The following is a 21,730-nucleotide window of genomic DNA, read 5'->3' on the forward strand; positions in this document are numbered from 1 at the left end:
CCGCTCCGCGGCATGTGGGATCCTCCCGGACCGGGGCACGAACCCGCGTCCCCTGCATTGGCAGGCGGACTCTCAACCACTGCGCCACCAGGGAAGCCCTAATTTCATTCTTTTACATGTAGCTGTCCAGTTTTCCCAGCACCACTTATTGAAGAGGCTGTCTTTTCTCCATTGTATAGTCTTGCCTCCTTTACCAAAGATAAGGTGACCATATGTGCATGGGTTTATCTCTGGGCTTTCTATCCTGTTCCATTGATCTATATTTCTGTTTTTGTACCAGTACCATACTTTCTTGATTATTGTGGTTTTGCAGTATAGTCAGAAGTCAGGGAGCCTGATTCCTCCAGCTCCGTTTTTCTTCCTCAAGATTGCTTTGCCTATTTGGGTTTTTTTTTTGTTTCCATACAAATTGTGGAATTTTTTCTTCTAGTTCTGTGAAAAATGCCAGTGGTAGTTTGATAGGGATTGCACTGAATATGTAGATTGCTTTGGGTAGTATAGTCATTTTCACAATGTTGATTCTTCCAGTCCAAGAACATGGTATATCTCTCCATCTGTTTGTACCATCTCTAATTTCTTTCATCAATGTCTTATAGTTTTCTGCATACATGTCTTTTGTCTCCTTAGGTAGGTTTGTTCCTAGGTATTTTATTCTTTTTGTTGCAATGGTAAATGGGAGTGTTTCCTCAATTTCTGTTTCAGATTTTTCATCAGTAGTGTATAGGAATGAAAGAGATTTATGTGCATTAATTTTATATCCTGCTACTTTACCAAATTCATAGATTAGCTCTAGTAGTTTTCTGGTAGCATCTTTAGGATTTTTTATGTATACTATCTTGTCATCTGCAAACAGTGACAGTTTTACGTCTTCTTTTCCAATTTGGATTCCATTTCTTTCTTTTATTTCGCTGATTGCTTTGGCTAAAACTTCCAAAACTATGTTGAGTAATAGTGGTGAGATAGGACAGCCTTGTCTTTTTCCTGATCTTAGTGGAAATGATTTCAGGTTTTCACCATTGAGAAAGATGTTGGCTGTGGGTTTGACATATATGGCCTTTATTACGTTGAAGTAAGTTCCCTCTATGCCTACTTTCTGGAGAGTTTTTATCATAAATGGATATTGAATTTTGCTGAAAACTTTTTCTGCATCTACTGAGGTGATCATACGTTTTTTATCCTTCAATTTTTTAATAAGGTGTATCACATTGATTGATATGTGTATACTGAAGAATCCTTGCATTCCTGGGATAAACCCCCCTTGATCATGGTGTATGATCCTTTTAATGTGCTTCTGGGTTGTGTTTGCTAGTATTTTGTTGAGGATTTTCACATCCATGTTCATCAGTGATATTGTCCTGTAGTTTTCTTTTTTTGTGACATCTTTGTCTGGTTTTGGTATCGGGGTGATGGTGGTCTCGTAGAATGAGTTTGGGAGTGTTCCTCCCTCTGCTATATTTTGGAAGAGTTTGAGAAGGATAGGTGTTAGCTCTTCTCTAAATGTTTGATAGAATTCGCCTGTGAAGCCATCTGGTCCTGGGCTTTTGTTTTTTGGAAGATTTTTAATCACAGTTTCAATTTCAGTGTTTGTGATTGGTCTGTTTATATTTTCTATTTCTTCCTGGTTCAGTCTCGGAAGGTTGTGCTTTTCTAAGAATTTGTCTATTTCTTCCAGGTTGTCCATTTTATTGGCATATAGTTGCTTGCAGTAATCTCTCATGATCCTTTGTATTTCTGCAGTGTCAGTTGTAACTTCTTTTTCTTTTCTAATTCTGCTGATTTGAGTCTTCTCCCTTTTTTTCTTGATGAGTCTGGCTAATGGTTTATCAATTTTGTTTATCTTCTCAAAGACCAGCTTTTAGTTTTATTGATCCTTGCTATCGTTTCCTTCATTTCTTTTTCATTTATTTCTGATCTGATCTATATGATTTGGTTCCTTCTGATAACTTTAGGGTTTTTTTGTTCTTCTTTCTCTAATTGCTTTAGGTTGTTTATTTGAGATGTTTGTTGTTTCCTGAGGTAGGATTGTATAAAGTTCCCTCTTAAAACTACTTTTCCTGCATTCCATAGGTTTTGGGCCATTGAGTTTTCACTGTAATTTGTTTCTAGCTATTTTTTAATTTCCTCTTTGTTTTTTCAGTGATCTCTTGGCTATTTAGTAGCGTATTGCTTAGCCTCCATGTGTTTGTATTTTTTCCAGTTTTTTCCCTTTAATTGATATCTAGTGTCATAGCACTGTAGTTGGAAAAGATACATGATTCGACTTCAATTTTCTTAAATTTACCAAGGATCGATTTGTGATCCAAGATATGATCTATCCTGGAGAATATTTTATGAGCACTTGAGAAGAAAGTGTATTATGTTGCTTTTGGATGGAATGTCCTATAAATATCAATTAAGGTCATCTTGTTTAATGTGTCATTTAAAGTTTGTGTTTCCTTATTTTCATTTTGGTTGATGTGTTCATTGGTGAAAATGGGGTGTTAAAGTCCCCTATTATTATTGTGTTACTGTCGATTTTCCCTTTTATGGCTGTTAGCATTTGCCTTATGTATTGAGGTGATCCTATGTTGGGTGCATAAATATTTACAATTGTTATATCTTCTTCTTGGATTGATCCCTTGATCATTATGTAGTGTTCTTCTTTGTCTCTTCTAATAGTCTTTATTTTAAAGTCTATTTTGTCTGATATGAGAATTGCTTCTCCAGCTTTCTTTTGATTTCCATTTGCATGGAAATCTTTTCCATCCCCTCACTCTCAGTCTGTACGTGTCCCTAGGTCTGAAGTGGGTCTCTCGTAGACAGCATATATACAGGTCTTGTTTTTGTATCCATTCAGCCTATGTCTTTTGGTTGGAGCATTTAATCCATTTACATTTAAGCTAATTATTGATACGTATGTTCCTATTACGATTTTCTTAATTGTTTTGGGTTTGTTATTGTAGGTCTTTTCCTTCTCTTGTGTTTCCTGCCTAGAGAAGTTCCTTCAGCATTTGTTGTGAAGCTGGTTTGGTGGTGCTGAATTGTCTTAGCTTTTGCTTGTCTGAAAAGGTTTTAATTTCTCTGTCGAAGCTGAATGAGATCATTGCTGGGTAGAGTAATTTTGGTTGTAGGTTTTTCCCTTTCATCACTTGAAATATGTCCTGTCACTCCCTCTGGCTTGCAGAGTTTCTGCTGAAAGTTCAGCTCTTAACCTTATGGGGATTCCCATGTATGTTATTGGTTGCTTTTCCCTTGCTGCTTTTCATATCTTTTCTTTGTATTTAATTTTTGATAGTTTGATTAATATGTGTCTTGGCATGTTTCTCCTTGGATTTATCCTGTATGGGAATCTCTGCACTTCCTGCACTTGATTCAGTATTTCCTTTCCCATATTAGGGAAGTTTTCAACTACAATCTCTTCAAATATTTTCTCAGTCCTTTTCTTTTTCTTGTCTTCTGGAACCCCTATAATTCGAATGTTGGTGTGTTTAATGTTGTCCCAGAAGTCTCTGAGACTGTCGTCAATTCTTTTCATTCTTTTTTCTTTATTCCGCTCTGTGGTAGTTATTTCCACTATATTATCTTCTGGGTCACCTATCCGTTCTTCTGCCTCAGTTATTCTGCTATTGATTCCTTCTAGAGAATTTTAAATTTCATTTATTTTGTTGTTCATCATTGTTTGTTTGCTTTTTAGTTCTTCTAGGTCCTTGTTAAACGTTTCTTTTATTTTCTTCATTCTTTTCCAAGATTTTGGATCATCTTTACTATCATTACTCTGAATTCTTTTTCAGATAGACTGCCTATTTCCTCTACATTTGTTTGTTCTGGTGGGTTTTTACCTTGCTCCTTCATCTGCTGTGTATTTCTCTGTCTTCTCATTTTGCTTAACTTGCTGTGTTTGGGGTCTACTTTTCTCAGGCTGCAGATTCGTAGTTCCCATTGTTTTTGGTTTGTGCCCTGAGTGGGTAAGGTTGGTTCAGTGGGTTGTGTAGGCTTCCTGGTGGAGGGGACTGGTGCCTGTGTTCTGGTGGATGAGGCTGGATCTTGTCTTTCTGGTGGGCAGGACCACGTCTGGTGTGTTTTGGGGTGTCTGTGAACTTATTATGATTTTAGGCAGCCTCTCTGCTGATGGGTGGGTTTGCGTTCCTGTCCTGCTAGTTGTTTGGCATTGGGTATCCAGCACTGGAGCTTGCTGGTCATTGAGTGGAGCTGGGTCTAAGCATTGAGACAGAGATCTCTGGGAGATCTCTCGCCAGTTGATGTTACATGGGGCCGGGAGGTCTCTGCTGGTCCAGTGTCCTGAACTCAGCTCTCCCACCTCCAAGGCTCAGGCCTGACACCTGCCCGGAGCACCAAGACCATGTCAGACACATGGCTCAGAAGAAAAGGAAGTAAAAAAACAGGAAGAAAGGGCTTCCCTGGTGGCGCAGTGGTTGAGAATCTGCCTGCTAATGCAGGGGACACAGGTTCGAGCCCTAGTCTGGGAGGATCCCAGATGCCACGGAGCAACTAGGCCCGTGAGCCACAACTACTGAGCCTGCGCGTCTGGAGCCTGTGCTCTGCAACAAGAGAGGCCGCGATAGTGAGAGGCCCGTGTACCGCGATGAAGAGTGGCCCCCGCTTGCCACAACTAGAGAAAGCCCTCACACACAAAGACCCAACACAGCAAAAATAAATAAATTAATAAACTCCTACCCCAACATCTTCTTTAAAAAAAAAAGGAAGAAAAATAAAATAAGTTATTAAAATAAAAAATTTTAAAAGTATATTATTAAATTTAAAAAGTTAAAAAAAAAAAGAAGAGAGCAACCAAACCAATAAACAAACCCACCAATGATAACAAGTGCTAAAAACTAAACTAAGATAAGCATATAAATCAGAAGCTAGTCAGTCGCATACAGCAAATGCCAAGTCTACAGTTGCTCCCAAAGTTCACCGTCTCAATTTTGGGATGATTAGTTGTCTATTCAGTTATTCCACAGATGCAGGATACATCAAGTTGATTGTGGAGATTTAATCCGCTGCTCCTGAGGCTGCACGGAGAAATTTCCCTTTCTCTTCTTTGTTTGCACAGCTCCTGGGGTTCAGCTTTGGATTTGGTCCCGCCTCTGCATGTAGGTTGCCCTCTGGCGTCTGTTTTTCGCCCAGACAGGGGGGAGTTAAAGGAGTGTCTGATTAGGGGGCTCCGGCTCACTCAGGCCGGGGAGAGGGAGGGGTACGGAATGTGGGGCGAGCCTGTGGTGGCAGAGGCCGGCGTGACATTGCAACAGCCTGAGGCACGCTGTGTGTTCTCCTGGGGAAGTTGTCCCTGGAACCTGGCAGTGGTGGGCTGCACAGGCTCTTGAGAGGGGTGGTGTGGATAGTGACCTGTGCTTGCACACAGGCTTCCTGGTGGCTGCAGCAGCAGCCTTATCGTTTCATGTCTGTCTCTGGGGTCCACGCTGATAACCGTGGCTCGTGTCCATCTCTGGAGCTCGTTTAGGCGATATTCTGAATCCCCTCTCCTTGCACACCCCGAAAAAATGGTCTCTTGCCTCTTACACAGGTCGACTTTTTCCCGGAATCCCTCCTGGCTAGCTGTGGTGCACTAGCCCCCTCAGGCTGTGTTTACGTAGCCAACCCCAGTCCTCTCCCTGGGATCTGACCTCGGAAGCCCAAGCCCCAGCTCTCAGCCCCCACCTGCCCTGGCAGGTGAGCAGACAAGCCTCTCGGGCTGGTGAGTGCTGGTCGGCAGTGATCCTCTGTGTGGGAATCTCTGCCCTCTGCATCCCTGTTGCTGCGCTCTCCCCCATGGCTCCAAAGCTTATCCCCCTGCCACCCCGCCTCCCCGCCAGTGAAGGGGCTTCCTAGTGTGTGGAAACTTTTCCTCCTTCACAGCTCCCTCCCAGAGGTGCAGGTCCCATCCCTATTCTTTTGTCTCTGTTTTTTCTTTTTTCTTTTGCCCTACCCAGGTACTTGGGGAGTTTCTTGCCTTTTGGGAAGTCTGAGGTCTTCTACCAGTATTCAGTAGGTATTCTGTAGGACTTGTTCCACATGCAGACGTATTTCTGATGTATTTGTGGGGAGGAAGGTGATCTCCACATCTTATTCCTCCGCCATCTTGAAGGTCCTCTTGCTAGTTCATTTCTTTACAAAACATAGCAGCGGAACTAAAGACAAGTGTCAAATCACACAGAGGTCTTCCTATTGCAAACTATACAATCTTAGGTAAAGTAGCATCTTTAAGTGTGAGTTGCCTCATCTATAAAATGGTGATAAAAATGTGAAGATTACTTGAAACAATTCGTGTAAAGAATCTAACATTCAATTAGATGGGTACCGGGGAGATATGTATTCCCAACTCCTGAGGCTCCATTAGCTAGAGTTAGTGCTCACCCTGGCTTCTCTCCCCTAACCTCAGGAGCCCTTCTCTAGAGGAAGAAGAATGACTTACGCATTGACTGATTGGCAATTTTAAGAAGGAAGCAACTTTCAAGGCCTGTCTGTGATAGGCGTTCATTTAAGAGCTGCTTACCTGAGCAGACGCTAACATTCTGATCTGCTCAGTACCTCTGTGCCGTAAGGGACCCACCCCTGAAAATGTCTACCTCGACCATGCCTGCTAGAAAAGCCCACCTGACTCAAGAGTAAAGAATGCTGTTGAAAGCTTTCTCTGCATCTATTGAGATGATCATATGGTTTTTCTCCTTCAATTTGTTAATATGGTGTATCACGTTGATTGATTTGCGTATATTGAAGAATCCTTGCATTCCTGGAATAAACCCCACTTGATCATGGTGTATGATCCTTTTAATGTGCTGTTGGATTCTGTTTGCTAGTATTTTGTTGAGGATTTTTGCATCTATGCTCGTCAGTGATATTGGCCAGTAGTTTTCTTTCTTTGTGACATCCTTGTCTGGTTTTGGTATCAAGGTGATGGTGGCCTCGTAGAAGGAATTTGGGAGTGTTCCTCCCTCTGCTATATTTTGCAAGAATTTGAGAAGGACAGGTGTTAGCTCTTCTCTAAATGTTTGATAGAATTAGCCTGTGAAGCCATCTGGTCCTGGGCTTTTGTTTGCTGGAAGATTTTTAATCACAGTTTCAATTTCAGTGCTTGTGATGGGTCTGTTCATATTTTCTATTTCTTCCTCATTCAGTCTTGGCAGGTTGTTCATTTCTAAGAATTTGTCCATTTCTTCTAGGTTGTCCATTTTATTGGCATAGAGTTGCTTGTAGTAATCTCTCATGATCTTTTGTATTTCTGCAGTGTCAGTTGTTACTTCTCCTTTTTCATTTCTAATTCTATTGATTTGAGTCTTCTCCCTTTTTTTCTTGATGAGTCTGGCTAATGGTTTATCAATTCTGTTTATCTTCTCAAAGAACCAGCTTTCAGTTTTATTGATCTTTGCTATCATTTCCTTCAATTCTTTTTCATTTATTTCTGATCTGATTTTTATGATTTCTTTCCTTCTGCTAACTTTGGGGATTTTTTGTTCTTCTTTCTCTAATTGCTTTAGGTGCAAGGTTAGGTTGTTTATTCCAGATGTTTCCTGTTTCTTAAGGTAGGATTGTATTGCTATAAACTTCCCTCTTAGAACTGCTTCTGCTGCATCCCATAGGTTTTGGGTCGTTGTGTCTCCACTGTCATTTGTTTCTAGGTATTTTTTTAATTCCTCTTTGATTTCTTCAGTGATCACTTTGTTATTAAGTAGTGTATTGTTTAGTCTCCATGTGTTTGTATTTTTTACAGATCTTTTCCTGTAACTGATATCTAGTCTCATAGCGCTGTGGTTGGAAAAGGTACTTGATACAATTTCAATTTTCTTAAATTTACTAAGGCTTGATTTGTGACCGAAGATATGATCTATCCTGGAGAATGTTCCATGAGCACTTGAGAAAAATGTGTATTCTGCTGTTTTTGGATGGAATGTCCTATAAATATCAATTAAGTCCATCTTGTTTAATGTATCATTTAAAGCTTATGTTTCCTTATTTATTTTCATTTTGGATGATCTGTCCATGGGTGAAAGTGGGGTGTTAAAGTCCCCTGCTATGAATGTGTTACTGTCTATTTCCCCTTTTATGGCTGTTAGTATTTGCCTTATGTATTGAGGTGCTCCTATGTTGGGTGCATAAATATTTACAATTGTTATATCTTCTTCTTGGATCGATCCCTTGATCATTATGTAGTGTCCTTCTTTGTCACTTGTAATAGTCTTTATTTTACAGTTTATTTTGTCTGATATGAGAATTGCTACTCCAGCTTTCTTTTGATTTCCCCACCCATTTATGATAAAAACCCTGCAGAAAGTAGGCATAGAGGGAACTTTCCTCAACATAATAAAGGCCATATGTGACAAACCCACAGCCAACATCGTCCTCAATGGTGAAAAACTGAAGCCATATCCACTAAGATCAGGAACAAGACAAGGTTGCCCACTCTCACCACTCTTAGTCAACATTGTTTTGGAACTTTTAGCTACAGCATTCAGAGAAGAAAAGGAAATAAAAGGAATCCAAATTGGAAAAGAAGAAGTAAAGCTGTCACTGTTTGCAGATGACATGATACCATACATAGAGAATCCTAAAGATGCTATCAGAAAATTACTAGAGCTAATCAATGAATTTGGTAAAGTAGCATGATACAAAATTAATGCACAGAAATTTCTGGCATTCCTATACACTAATGATGAAAAATCTGAAAGTGAAATTAAGAAAACACTCCCATTTACCACCGCAACAAAAAGAATAAAATATCTAGGAATAAACCTACCTAAGGAGACAAAACACCTGTATGCAGAAAATTATAAGACACTGATGAAAGAAATTAAAGATGATACAAATAGATGAAGAGATATACCATGTTCTTCGATTGGAAGAATCAACATTGTGAAAATGACTCTACTACCGAAAGCAATCTATAGATTCAATGCAATCCCTATCAAACTACCACTGGCATTTTTCACAGAACTAGAACAAAAAATTTCACAATTTGCATGGAAACACAAAAGACCCCCAATAGCCAAAGCAATCTTGAGAACGATAAACAGAGCTGGAGGAATCAGGCTCCATGACTTCAGACTATACTACAAAGCTACAGTAATCAAGACAGTATCGTACTGGCACAAAAACAGAAATATAGATCAATGGAACAGGATAGAAAGCCCAGAGATAAACCCACACACATATGGTCACCTTATCTTTGATAAAGGAGGCAGGAATGTACAGTGAAGAAAGGACAGCCTCTTCAATAAGTGGTGCTGGGAAAACAGGACAGCTGCATGTAAAAGAATAAAATTAAAACACTCCGTAACACCATATACAAAAATAAGCTCAAAATGGATTAAAGACCTAAATGGAAGGTGAGAAACTATCAAACTCTTAGAGGAAAACATAGGCAGAACACTCTATGACATAAATCACAGCAAGATCCTTTTTGACCCACCTCCTAGAGAAATGGAAATAAAAACAAAAATAAACAAATGGGACCTAATGAAACTTAAAAGCTTTTGCACACCAAAGGGAATCATAAACAAGACCAAAAGACAACCCTCAGAATGGGAGAAAATATTTGCAAATGAAGCAACTGACAAAGGATTAATCTCCAAATTTTACAAGCAGCTCATGCAGCTCAATATTAAAGAAACAAACAACCCAATCCAAAAATGGGCAGAAGACCTAAATAGACATTTCTCCAAAGAAGATATACAGATTGCCAACAAACACATGAAAGAATGCTCAACATCATTAAACATTAGAGAAATGCAAATCAAAACTACAGTGAGATATCATCTCACACTGGTCAGAATGGCCATCATCAAAAAATCTAGAAACAGGGCTTCCCTGGTGGCGCAGTGGTTGAGAGTCCGCCTGCCGATGCAGGGGACGCAGGTTCGTGCCCCGATCCGGGAAGATCCCACATGCCACGGAGCAGCTGGGCCCGTGAGCCATGGTCGCTGAGCCTGCGCGTCCGGAGCCTGTGCTCCACAACAGGAGAGGCCACAACAGTGAGAGGCCCGCATACCGCAAGAAAAAAAAATCTAGAAACAATAAATGCTGGAGAAGGTGTGGAGAAAAGGGAACACTCTTGCACTGCTGGTGCAAATGTGAATTGGTACAGCCACTACGGAGAACAGTATGGAGGTTCCTGAAATAACTACAAATAGAACTACCATATGACCCAGCAATCCCACTACTGGGCATATACCCTGAGAAAGCCAAAATTCAAAAAGAGTCATGTACCAGAATGTTCATTGCAGCTCTATTTACAATAGCCAGGAGATGGAAGCAACCTAAGTGTCCATCATCCGATGAATGGGTAAAGAAGATGTGGCACATATATACAATGGAATATTACTCAGCCATAATAAGAAACGAAATTGAGTTATTTGTAGTGAGGTGGATGGACCTAGAGTTTGTCATACAGAGTGAAGTAAGTCAGAAAGAGAAAGACAAATACCATTTGCTAACACATATATATCGAATCTAAGAAAAAAAAAAAGGTCATGAAGAACCTAGGGGTAAGACGAGAACAAAGACACAGACCTACTAGAGAATGGACTTGAGGATATGGGGTGGGGAAAGAGTAAGCTGTGACAAAGTGAGAGAGTGGCATGGAGATATATACTCTACCAAATGTAAAATAGATAGCTAGTGGGAAGCAGCCGCATAGCACAGGGAGATCAGCTCGGTGCCTTGTGACCACCTGGAAGGGTGGGATAGGGAGGGCGGGAGGGAGGGAGACGCAAGAGGGAGGAGATATGGGAACATATGTATATGTATAACTGATACACTTTGTTATAAAGCAGAAACTGACAAACCATTGTAAAGCAATTATACTCCAATAACGATGTTAAAAAAAAAAAAAGTAAAGAATGGGCAAGTCCACTTTGCCATAGACTCAAAGCCACATTCTCTAATCCTGTGGTTATCCGCAATAATGTTGAAATTTCAATTCTCTAAAAAAAAAAAAAAAAAAAATCACTCATCTCAAATGACTATCTCCTTCATCCATGGGTGGGGCTGGTCAAGACATAGCCAAATCAGCAACTGGGAGAGGCAGAGGAGTCCAGGAAAATAGCCCCTGGAGTCCAAAACACTGCACTTCCATCCCAGCTCGGCCACATCCTTGCTGTGTGACTTTGGGTCAGTTGCCTGATTGTCTTAGCCTTGATTGCCTCCTCAACTGCATGGAGATTAAATACAGCCATTGTCAACGGGCCTCAAAGGGCTGTCTGGGGAAAAAAATGAAAGGAAAGAAATTCAGGCAATTTCCAAATTGCCCTTATTATGTAAATAATTATTTGGGACCTGGACAGAATTTGGTTACATGGAGCTTTTTTATTACTACAAAAGGGAATTCTTGGATTCTTACGTGCTAGGCACTGAGTTAGACACTTCCCCTGCTATCACTGAATACGTACAACAATCCTGCATCTTCTGTCTTATTGACTTGGAGGAGTAAGATGCTTGATCTGCCCTGTGCTAGGCAAATCTCTGTCTCTGAGAATTTATTCCAGGGGCTTGCTAAATACATCTGAGATTCCAGTGGAGTGTGCCTGATGAGTGTGTTTCCTGAGATGATCACGTCGTAAAACAAGAATGGATTTGACAGAGAACCCAATGTGCCCTTCTACATGCAGTTGGTTTCACATTATATTAAATTTCCAAGCCCTGTGAAATAAGGGACTCGTGGGCCCCTATCCTTCCTCTCCACCCTTCCACACCCACATTCACTGAACAGTAGAGATCGTCAGATATTCCCTCCGTTCCCCGAGCACACACCTTCCATCTGAGTCAGGAGGAACACTTGAGAATTCCAGGAACACATTTAATCACTTAAATTTGGTCGGTGCCATCAATCTCTGGGGAATTGATACAAACGCTGGGAATTACAGCAAGTGTTCTTGTGGAAGCACATTGCCAAAAAGATGTCTCTTTTCGGGCTTAGGTTTGGTTTCAAATCCAAGGCTTTTAACATTTTAAGTTTATCTGAATATTGATCTTGAGTAACTGAATTAAAAAGTGTTCTCTCTTCTTTCTTTGCCTATTGGTAGCTTGTTTGTTTATTTAAACAGAAGAACATCCCATTTAAAATTCATTTTCTTTTGAATTCTAGGTAACAGAATTAGAAACTCTTAGTTCTACTTAATCTGTAAGTAACAGGAGTGTTATTTAATGATTCCACAAGTCTTTACTGAGCTCTTTCTATATGCCAAGCACTGTTCTAGGTATTGGGATACCAGGTTCGTGGGTGGATACCCAGCCATTCTTTCGTCTATCCATTCATTCATTCAACAAGTAGTTTTGAGCACCTCCTGGAGGTGTCAGGCACTGCACTATGTGAAGGGGACACAGAGCTGAATGAGACAGAAATGATCCCTGCTTTCATAGATCTTACAGTTTTCAGGGAGCACTAAGACATGGGCTGTGCCTTCTAGGAGCTCTTGGCTTGGTAGGTGAGGAAGAACTTTAGTAGAGCTGTGTAGCAGAGCGCTCTGGGAACCCTAAGGGAGAATGCGAGCAGTATTGGGCAAGGCTGAGGCTGGAAATACTGAGTGAAAGCTTTGGAGGTCTGAGAGCCGAGTTTGAGGTCCAGCTCTGCCTCTGGTTGCTCTCTGACCTTGGCCTCCCCTTGTCTTAGTGTCCTCTTTTGTGAAATGAGAGTAGTAGTGTCATCCACCCCAGGATTGTGAAGCTTCAACAAGGCGCTGGCACAGTGCCTGGAGGCTCCTCCTCTTCTTTGATCCTCAGAGTCCATTCTGGACACATTCCTAGGAAGGTGAAGACTCCACTGGGTCTAAGATGTGGAGTGAGCTGGGGAAATGGGTCCAGTTGGTCTTTGCTACCACCCTGGTCTAGAATGGCAGTGCCTGGCAAGAGGAAGACTGTTGGGCTCAGGCTGAGTTCCCCTTGTTGGCCTATAGGTCAGCATTTCTCAAAGTGTGGTCTACATAGATAACGTTTAGGTAGCGTTGAGGCAAACATTTGTATGTGTATTACGAAGAAACTATCTTTCCACTTATGGTAGTTCTATAATGCTTCCTTTAAAAATAAATTTATGTAAGTTAAAAAAACTGATTTGATTTAAAGGAGAACCTTAAGGACTAGCAGTGTGGTATGTGAATGTGGTAAAACCACGAGTGGTATTTGTTTGCGGAGATTTGGGAAATGCTGGCGTAGAACGAGGTTCTGAATGGTACCAGTCCTCCGGCTCCTTACTGTAAAATGGAAGAGACAGCATTACCTCCCAGGGAGTAGAGGGATGACATGAGACAATGTGTATGAAGGTCCTGCATGGTGCTTCAGATAAGAGCCCACCTTACGTGAAGTTGCTCTCTCCCTGCCTCACTCAGGATTATATGATCCTCTTTGATTATCTTCATTGCCTGTATCACTATCTAAAATTATCTTGTTTACAGTCCTCCTCTGTAATTCTGAAATTCCAAATGCCCTCAAGGTAGAACATTATAAAAAATAGTTTGGACATGCAACAGTTTGTTTTTGATATAAATCTGCAGTTTTTGTAGCAAAATATGACCTGAACTGATGTGAAACTATCTTTTTTCTTAATTTATCCCTCTTAGTGTAAACATGGATATGTGCAGCTACAGAACTGTTAATGTGTTTGACTATGAAGAGCTGGCTCAGACTCCATGGGGTATAACGTATTACATGGAATTTGAACAGCATGACCTCTCTAAAATGTGAAAAATTCTCTTTCCCCCCAAAATATCTGTGGTGAATGTTTCAGATAAGGGATTGTGGCTCTCTAGCTGTTTGTTTCCCCAACCTGAACATACACCCCAAGGGGGCAGGGACCTCATTTTTTTAATTCAATACTGTATCCCCAGGCCTAGACCAGAGACTGGCACATAGTAAGCTCTTGGTACATGTGAGTGGAGCTGCTGAGTGGATGTCTCCCTGTGGGCCTGGCTCTGGTGAGGGGGTTTCTGGCAGTTCAAAACGACCGTTTTTGGCTGGCTGGCCCCTTGCAGTGGTAGGTAGCTGCCTGTTTTGGACATGTGAGGGGCAAGCCTGAGACCCCTGAAACCACATCTGTCTCAGAGCTTGGCTCTAAGAGTGATTAGGTTTACTTGGGATGGTCCAGACTGGACAGGACCATCCAGGGAGGCCTTTCCAATCTAGTCCCTGATGGCATCTTAAACTGCTAGAATTCAATGTCTGTGAGGCTACTTGAACCATGGCAGAAGGCTGCGAGTCCCTACTCTGTTTCCTGATGCACCAGCATAGCCCCACATCTCTGGACTGGTATTTCCAAAAGCCTTTTGATGATATTTGTGCTCCTGACTGCCTCTCTGCCCAGCTTTCTCAGACAGCACCAGTTCCTATATTCCTTTTGGCACTACAGAGCTTCTTGCATGTAGCAGGGGCCTGGGAAATGTTTACTGAATGACTGAGTGGATGAACGAATTAAAGAAATAGTGAATTGCATCTTTCTGATATTTGACCTTCTCCCTTTTTCCTAGCTTGGTGCAATCCCCCAGTCTTTAGCTCTGAGGTGCTGGCATGCAGATTTTGTTCACCACTTTGTTTCGCAGTATATTCAACTCTCATTCTTGGCTTCTAGGCTCTGACTGCCACCTGGAGACCCTCCTGCTAGGCTGCATCCTCATCCTTATCTTCATCTTCACTGAGCATTGAATGAATGATCACTTCTTGTGGGCCAGGGACTATATTGAGCTCATTATCTTGTTTAATTATTTTATCCCCTCTTTACAGAGAGGTGAAGTAACTCACCCAAGGTCACATAGCTAACAAGTGGCAGAGCTGGAATTCCAACCTAGGCCTGGCCAGTCATTCTGACATCCTCTCTACCTACGCTGGGCCTGTGAGAACCTCTCCATTTTCCTCCTTTGAGTTGTCTCCACAAATCACCAAGGGATTCCAAACTCTTAGTTCAGCCTGCTAAGCCCTGCAGCCCAAGATGAACCCTTGGATGCCTGGCCCTAACCCCTCAGGTCATGGAAGATACACCCATTACCAGCATGCAGTTCTATGGCTTTGTGGTTAATGTGTCAGGCTGTGGAATCCCAGAGAAGCAGTTTTAGTCCCAGCTCTAACGGACATACCTCAAAGAATATAAACTCTAGGAGACCATGATAGGTACTCAATAACGTGTTTGATTAAGTTGATTAATCTATCAAATTCAATAACACCTGTGAAGAGCATGGCTCAGTGATTGGCACAAACTAAGCATCTTCAAAGGATGGCTATTCTTTTTATTTACTATGAGAGGCCCATTTCAAATTCGAGCATTGATAAACTAAAGCTTTTTGACAAGTGCAAGTGACTCCTATTCTACAGTCATGGTAGAAACCTAAAGTGATTCTCCTCCATCAAAATCAGGGACTAGAATCTCTACGTTGTTGAGCAGTCTAGAGTTTTTACCCAGTTCTGTCTTCCCTGACATGACTTTGCCCTCGTCTCACACAGAGTCAGGCCTGGCCTACAGCAAAGGACTGAGGGAGCAAGGCTGCAGGAGGGTGTTGTGAAAATTCTCAGCAATGAATCCCTGATGCTTTGCCTAAGGACTAAAAGCACAGTCAATTTATTTGTTGCCTTTCCATCTCCAAATCATCCAGCTCCTGCAGGATCCTTACTTGCGAACATTAACTCAAGTTTAGGGCCTCCTCTTCCTGTTGTGTAAGCCACCTTCCTACCCTACCTTGTTGGGTTTCCTCTCCCACCTCAACAAGCTTGCTGATGTGGAATGCATTTTATGCTGAGGTGTCAGCCCTTGCGGGGCTGGGTCTTCACGAATGTAATTCAAGGTGGCAGAAGCTGAGCGGGGAAAGTGTAGTGTGAGCAATTTTCGAGCCAAGTTTGTACTTAATTCTGTGTAGTTTTATTTATTTTTTCATCAGAAAAATCACTTTGGATTTATTGATTCAATGAGCTGTGCGAGCAAAAGAGCAGTGTGAACCATAATGTGGTGTACAGCTCCGAGGAGTCAGTGAAATCAGTATCTTTGGGTTCGTGTGTGTAGCAGAGAGCTCTATTGAGATGACATTTGCATTTATTTGCTTTTCTTCAGAAGAAGGATCCGGAAGAGCCCTTGGGACACACTGAGTGCAGTCCCCTTCCTAGAAGGTAGGTGGACTCACTGAGAACGGCTATACTTAGAAGGTCAGGTACAGAGTAAGTTGCTACATGATCAAAGAAGAATGAGTCCAAAGAGGCCTTTTAAACCTGAGAATTACTGAAGGCGACTGGGGCAGAAAATATTTTCAAGAAAACTTCATCAATATATCTCCCATTCCATGGGCTTGTCTTACAATATGACATTGATATTCCTCCACTGAGACGTGGAGGTCTTTGTGTCCTTCCCTTGAAATGGGGTGGATCTTTGTAACTGGCTTAACCAACAGAATGTGGTGGAAGTGATGCCACATGACTTCTGAGGCTAGAAGGCAATATTGCTTCCACCTGTTTCTTGGAACGCAGCTGCCATGTTGTAAGGAAGCCCAAGCCATGGAGAAGCCATGTGCGGGAGGTGTTTCAGTTGGTCACCCCAGCTAGGTCTGCAGCCAGCATCAACTGTCAGATATCTGAATGAATGAGCCCTCAGATGAGTATAACCTCCAGCATTTGAATTTTCTAGCTGAGACCCTCAAACATTGTGGAGCAGTGATAAGCCATTCCTATTGTGCCCTGACTGAATGCCTGACCTCCAGAAATCATGGGAAGTAATAAATACTATTATCGTTTTAAGCCACTAAGTTTTGAGGTGATTTATTACACAGCAATAGATGACTAATTTAATAGATGATGATTTAGAGTAAGAGAGGTCCTTGGAAATTGCTGACTGATATCGCAAGGAGGCTGGAGGTTCTGAAATTGCAAGGGGGTAGAGGCTAATAACTTCTGACAGAACTTGGCTTGGGAGAGGGAAGGAGATGCAACAAAGTCAAGAGCTTCCTGGGTGCGGTGAACCTTTGTGGGAAAGGTATGAAGATGATCCAGTCTCTGCCACTGGGTTTTGAACTTAACCCTCAAGGCAAGTGACTCTTCTCCATGGTCATGGCTGGGGATAGCTTGATTCCATACCTATGGATGCTGGAGGCTGGTAGCACATCCCAGCCTCTCAGGACTTCTAGAGGGTTCTAGGCCAAAGTCTACTTATTTGCCAGTGCCTGTTTCTCTTGGATATTGTAGGAGATGAAACTCCCTAAAACTCATGGGCAATCATAAGGGCTAGACTGAAGATATAAGATCTCTGGTCACAAAACAAGGAAGGAGTTTATGCTAGTAGAGGTTCTTTGTTGTGAGCAACAGACAATTATTCTAGATGATTTAAGCAGAAAGTGAAATTATTAGAAAGGTTTGGATAGTTTCCAAAATCCCTGGGAGGCTAGATTAAGGGCCAGGTCACATGTCAGACCAGTTTGGTAAGGACACAATTGCCACAGCACTTGGAACCTGGATGTGGCTACTTCTCCATCAGGATGGAACCTCCCTGTTGCTACTTCTTTGGGTCACTAGTTCCTGATTCCAAGTCTAGGAACAGATGTATCTGATTGGTGGAGCCTTGGTCATGTGCCACCTCCTAGCTGCAAGTAAGCAGGGAAATCCAGGATCTAGAGCTTCATCTTTGTACAATGGGGGATTCCTCCCAGATAGGAAGAGACTTCACGTACTGGACAGATAAAGAATTGCAAATATCCACTACTGGGTTGCTACTGTGGATATATCACTGTGTCAGTGTGTGTTTGTAGAGGAGAGGGAGCAAGACCCTGGGGACATTTCTGGGAAGAATATTACATTTAGAAAATATGGTGTGCTGGTTATTTCCTGCTTATTCTCAGCACCATTCTTGCCTTTACACACGCTGCTCTGCATTACAGGGCCTGGACCCCTGCAAACCACAGATCTCAGACCCGCTTTGTAGGTTCAGCCAAGGGGAAGCACTGGTAGGAAGTTGGATGGTGGGAGGAAGTGAGACGGTGTGCTCTTCGTGTGATCTTTGGGAGTGACTGCATCTCTGCCAAATCCAACCTCAGTCACAATGGCTCAGTACCGGCCTGGGAGAGTCCTCCCTGTTGGTCCTCCTTCATGGCTCCATCACCCTTTCTGGCACCCCCAGTGGCGCAGTCATAAGTGCATTCCTGCACTTAGATAATAACATGTTCTCGTCTTTGTCCCAACATAGAGCTGCTTTCTGCTTTTTCCTAGTCTCCGGCTTACCTCAACTTTTCCTTTTTGTTCTTTTAGCATTTCCAACACTTTGTAAGTACTTTGCTGGATTAAATCCTCTGATTTGAAATATTAATCTGCTTGCTGTTTTCTGACTGGACTCTGACTGCTACACTTGGTAATTTGGTGAGAACTATAGGACTTATATTTATAACACTGTTCTCAATTTCAAAGAGGTTTAATGCTTGGAATACTCCCGTTTCTTCCTTTTTCCACCTGCTAAACTCATATGTAGCATTCAAAACTTTGTCCAGGCATTCATTCTCCAGAAGCCTTCCTGATATTACCCCTGCACTCTGCCCCTCTAAGCCCTAAAGTGCCAAATATAGTATCACACGCTCACAGGGAGGTATATGACAGTAGTGTTTGTTGATGTTCACAGTGACAGTCATGAAGATTAAAAGTGTATGTTTGCAAGAGAATGCTTCAGTAGCTTTTCTTAGGCAACTGTGCTGATCTCTGAGTCTGGAATTCTAATCCAGATTCCATTAGTAGCTAGCTGTGCAACCTTGGAAGTCAGATGACTTTTCTGGGCCGTAGTTTCCTCTCCTGAAAAATGAGTGGGTTCAATCAGGAGGGTGATGTCCAGACTTTAAAAAATTTTTTTGAGTAACATCACATGGAAACCCAGCAGGGAAACCAGAAATAGAAGATCTGGTTGAAGTCATGGGTGGGCATTCTAGAGTTTCATAAACTCCAGTCTTCCCCTAGCCTCAAACCCTTGGCAGTACCTTCATCATTCCACCAGGGATCCATGGAGCACAGTTACAACTCTGCACTAGATCATTTCTTCTATGTATTTCAGTTTTACACATACAGGCACAAAAGGAGGGGATCCAATTAAATATGATGCCAAAAAAATTGCTCAAATGATAGTCTGCACATACCTTACTTCAACCAATAGACTTAGAAACCTGGGTGCAAATCTTCCTTGCTACCTTGTCAGATAAGACATGTATATTTTGGCCAACTGGATAACTACACCATATTCAATGGCAGATAAAATGAAATCCTGTGGAGATATCTGAATAAGGCATAGTCCAAGTCCTCACACCATGAACCTGATAAGATCATTATAATAGCTTTGAATACTGAGGCTTAGTTACCCTGTAACCAACATTTTCTCTTGAAAGTAACCATATCTGTGTTGGTTCACCTTTTCCAATTCTGTATGTAGCCTGACTAATTGGCTCTACTGAGTTGAGGTGGGTGTTCACCATTAACACAGCTTGATACAATAGGAAATCATCTTTGTAGTCAGTCACAGAAGATCCAGTTTTTTGGGTAAAGTTCAAGTGCACCAAATTGTGCTTTCCTTAAGGAGGGAAGAAACATGGGAACATGGGGCAAAACAGAATCGGAGAGTCTCAAGTATGGGACCTGTCTGGAGTTGTTATTAAGAAGAAATTTTGCCCATGAGAATTAACACATGTTCTCTATCCACTCAATTTTTCATCATTATTGTCATCATTATTGCAGCCAGTGTCATTACCTTCAAAGGCGCTATGCATTTACTATGTTCCAGAGTAATGCTCATCATGTCTAATCCCCACAATCATCCTACCCTTATTTTTTACAGAAGAGGAAACTGAGGTTCAGGGATGTTCCATTACTCACTTTTTTGCATTCACTAGTCAACAAGTAACTGAACTGGGAGTCAAATCCATATGGGCTTAATTATGAGATCATGCTCAAAACCACGACATCCTACTGCTTTCCCTCTTCTAGAACCCCACAGTGCAAGGGTGGGCTCCTCATTTCTCTTTGTCCTATTAGCATGATGATATCCGTCTGTCATGCCATTGTCAGTACATCTTTTCACTCATGGACAATCAAAGGCCTGTGAGGTCCCTATGGGGGGCTCCTGGTGACCCATCCTCGGCTTAAAGCAGCTTCAGGTGTCTGCCTTCTTTCCATGTCTGGGACTTCTGGCCACTACTGAGCTGTCACCTGGCTTGGGAGACCCACTGAATCAAGACTGAAACCAATTAGCATGGGAAACCTGCCAACTCATCCTCCAAGTTCCCAGCAGACAGCCTAATTTCCCTGGTGGTGAGAAGTTCCCACTGGCAATGATGTAACCCCTGTCATGGCAGGGGTTTCCAGGATAATCATGTCTCTCTTCAATGGCTGCAAAAAGTCAATTAATGAGCTGAAAAGGCAGAAATGAAAAAGGAGGTGGAAGGGCATAGAGAACCAGGCAATATGGCTAATGATTAAAGAGAAAGGCTAGTCATTCAAGCCAGAGTATGGGTCTTGTGAGAAGCGATGCCTTGGTTAAAGGAGAGACCACACTGGCTCCTGATCTCTGAAATCATCACCATCCTTAGGGGCGTTGAAAGAGCACTGGACCTTGGTTTCAACCCTTGGATGATACTGACTTACGGTGTTTTTGGAACAAACCTTTTCCTTTTCTGTTACAGTGCATGGAGGCTAAAATTGTAGGTCCTGGACTCAAAGTGCTTAAATATTGAATCTAGTCTCCACCACTTACCAGCTGATTCTGACAAATTATTTATTATCCATAAGACTTAATTTCCTCAACTGTAGAATCAGATAACAATGATATTCATCTCACAGGGTTGTCACAAGGCAAATAAGGGGAAATTATTTCCCTTTAGCTTATAGGGTACCAAACACAGTGGCTGGCACATGGTAAGCATTCTCTAACTTGGGATGTTTTTGGCTGCAAGTAATTGAAACTCCATCTCAGAGTGGCTTAGAAAAGGAAGTGTAATGGCTCATGTGACTGAAAGTTTAGGGAGAGGATGTCTTCAGGATTAAATTAGTTCCTCAGTGACTTCCTCAAGAACCTGGCTCTTTCCATATTTCTATTTGTGATCCTGAGTGTTAGCTCCACTCCTAGGCTGGTATCAGGATGGGTGCCTTACTTCCAGGCACCACATCTACATATGTCAATGTCCTGGGGAAGAAAAAGGATGTCTCTCCTATGACTCTCTATTTGAAGCAAAGTAACTTTATTATTATTTTTTTAAATCCTACCAGCAAACTTCTGCGCATATCTTATTGTCCAGAATTGGGTCACATGCCTGTTCTGACCAATTACTTGTAAGACACATTTAACCAATGGAACTTACCCTGGCTCTGAGGGGTACAGTCAGCTTCACCTGAGGCTACACGGAGGGAGCTTGGATGTCCAAAGAAAACTGAAGTTCTGTTGGGAAAGAAGGGAGATATGGATGCTGGCTAGGCATCTGAATAAAATCTCTACAATCCACAAGTCTTACTATTATTATTCTTACTATTACTCTTTTTATCATCAGTTTTTGCTTTGGACTCTTGCTCTCCCAGTCTCTCTTCCTGTTCTGAGAGTCATGAGTCTGATCTTAGCATTCTCAGTGTCTGCTGGGCTAAGTTTGGTCCCTGCCTCTTCTAATGAGAGGTCAACTGAAATGTACCATTTCTATTTCCAACTTTTATTCCCTTCTCAGAAATACCTCAAGCCAAACACTCCAGGTGTGCAGAGTTACTCAAAACAAGCCAAAGGATTGATTTCAAGATCCCAGCAACTGTCACAACAGTGAGTTGTGTAACT

General features: G+C 42.0%; 1 protein-coding gene across 2 annotated transcripts in view; it reads right to left on the reverse strand.

Annotated features, from left to right (window-relative positions):
* The window catches only part of ADRA1B (adrenoceptor alpha 1B), a 617,540-nt gene that overhangs the window by 110,620 nt on the left and 485,190 nt on the right, over nucleotides 1-21,730 (reverse strand). For both annotated transcript variants that reach the window (XM_027084407.1, XM_027084408.1), the window contains one exon: nucleotides 21,273-21,349. The gene's annotated coding sequence lies outside the window, so the exon portion shown is untranslated. The remainder of the gene's footprint in view (nucleotides 1-21,272; nucleotides 21,350-21,730) is intronic.

This window comes from Aethalodelphis obliquidens, unplaced genomic scaffold, assembly GCF_003676395.1.
Source record: "Aethalodelphis obliquidens isolate GAN/ISIS:26980383/991018 unplaced genomic scaffold, ASM367639v1 scaffold52, whole genome shotgun sequence".
Lineage (NCBI taxonomy): Eukaryota > Metazoa > Chordata > Mammalia > Artiodactyla > Delphinidae > Aethalodelphis > Aethalodelphis obliquidens.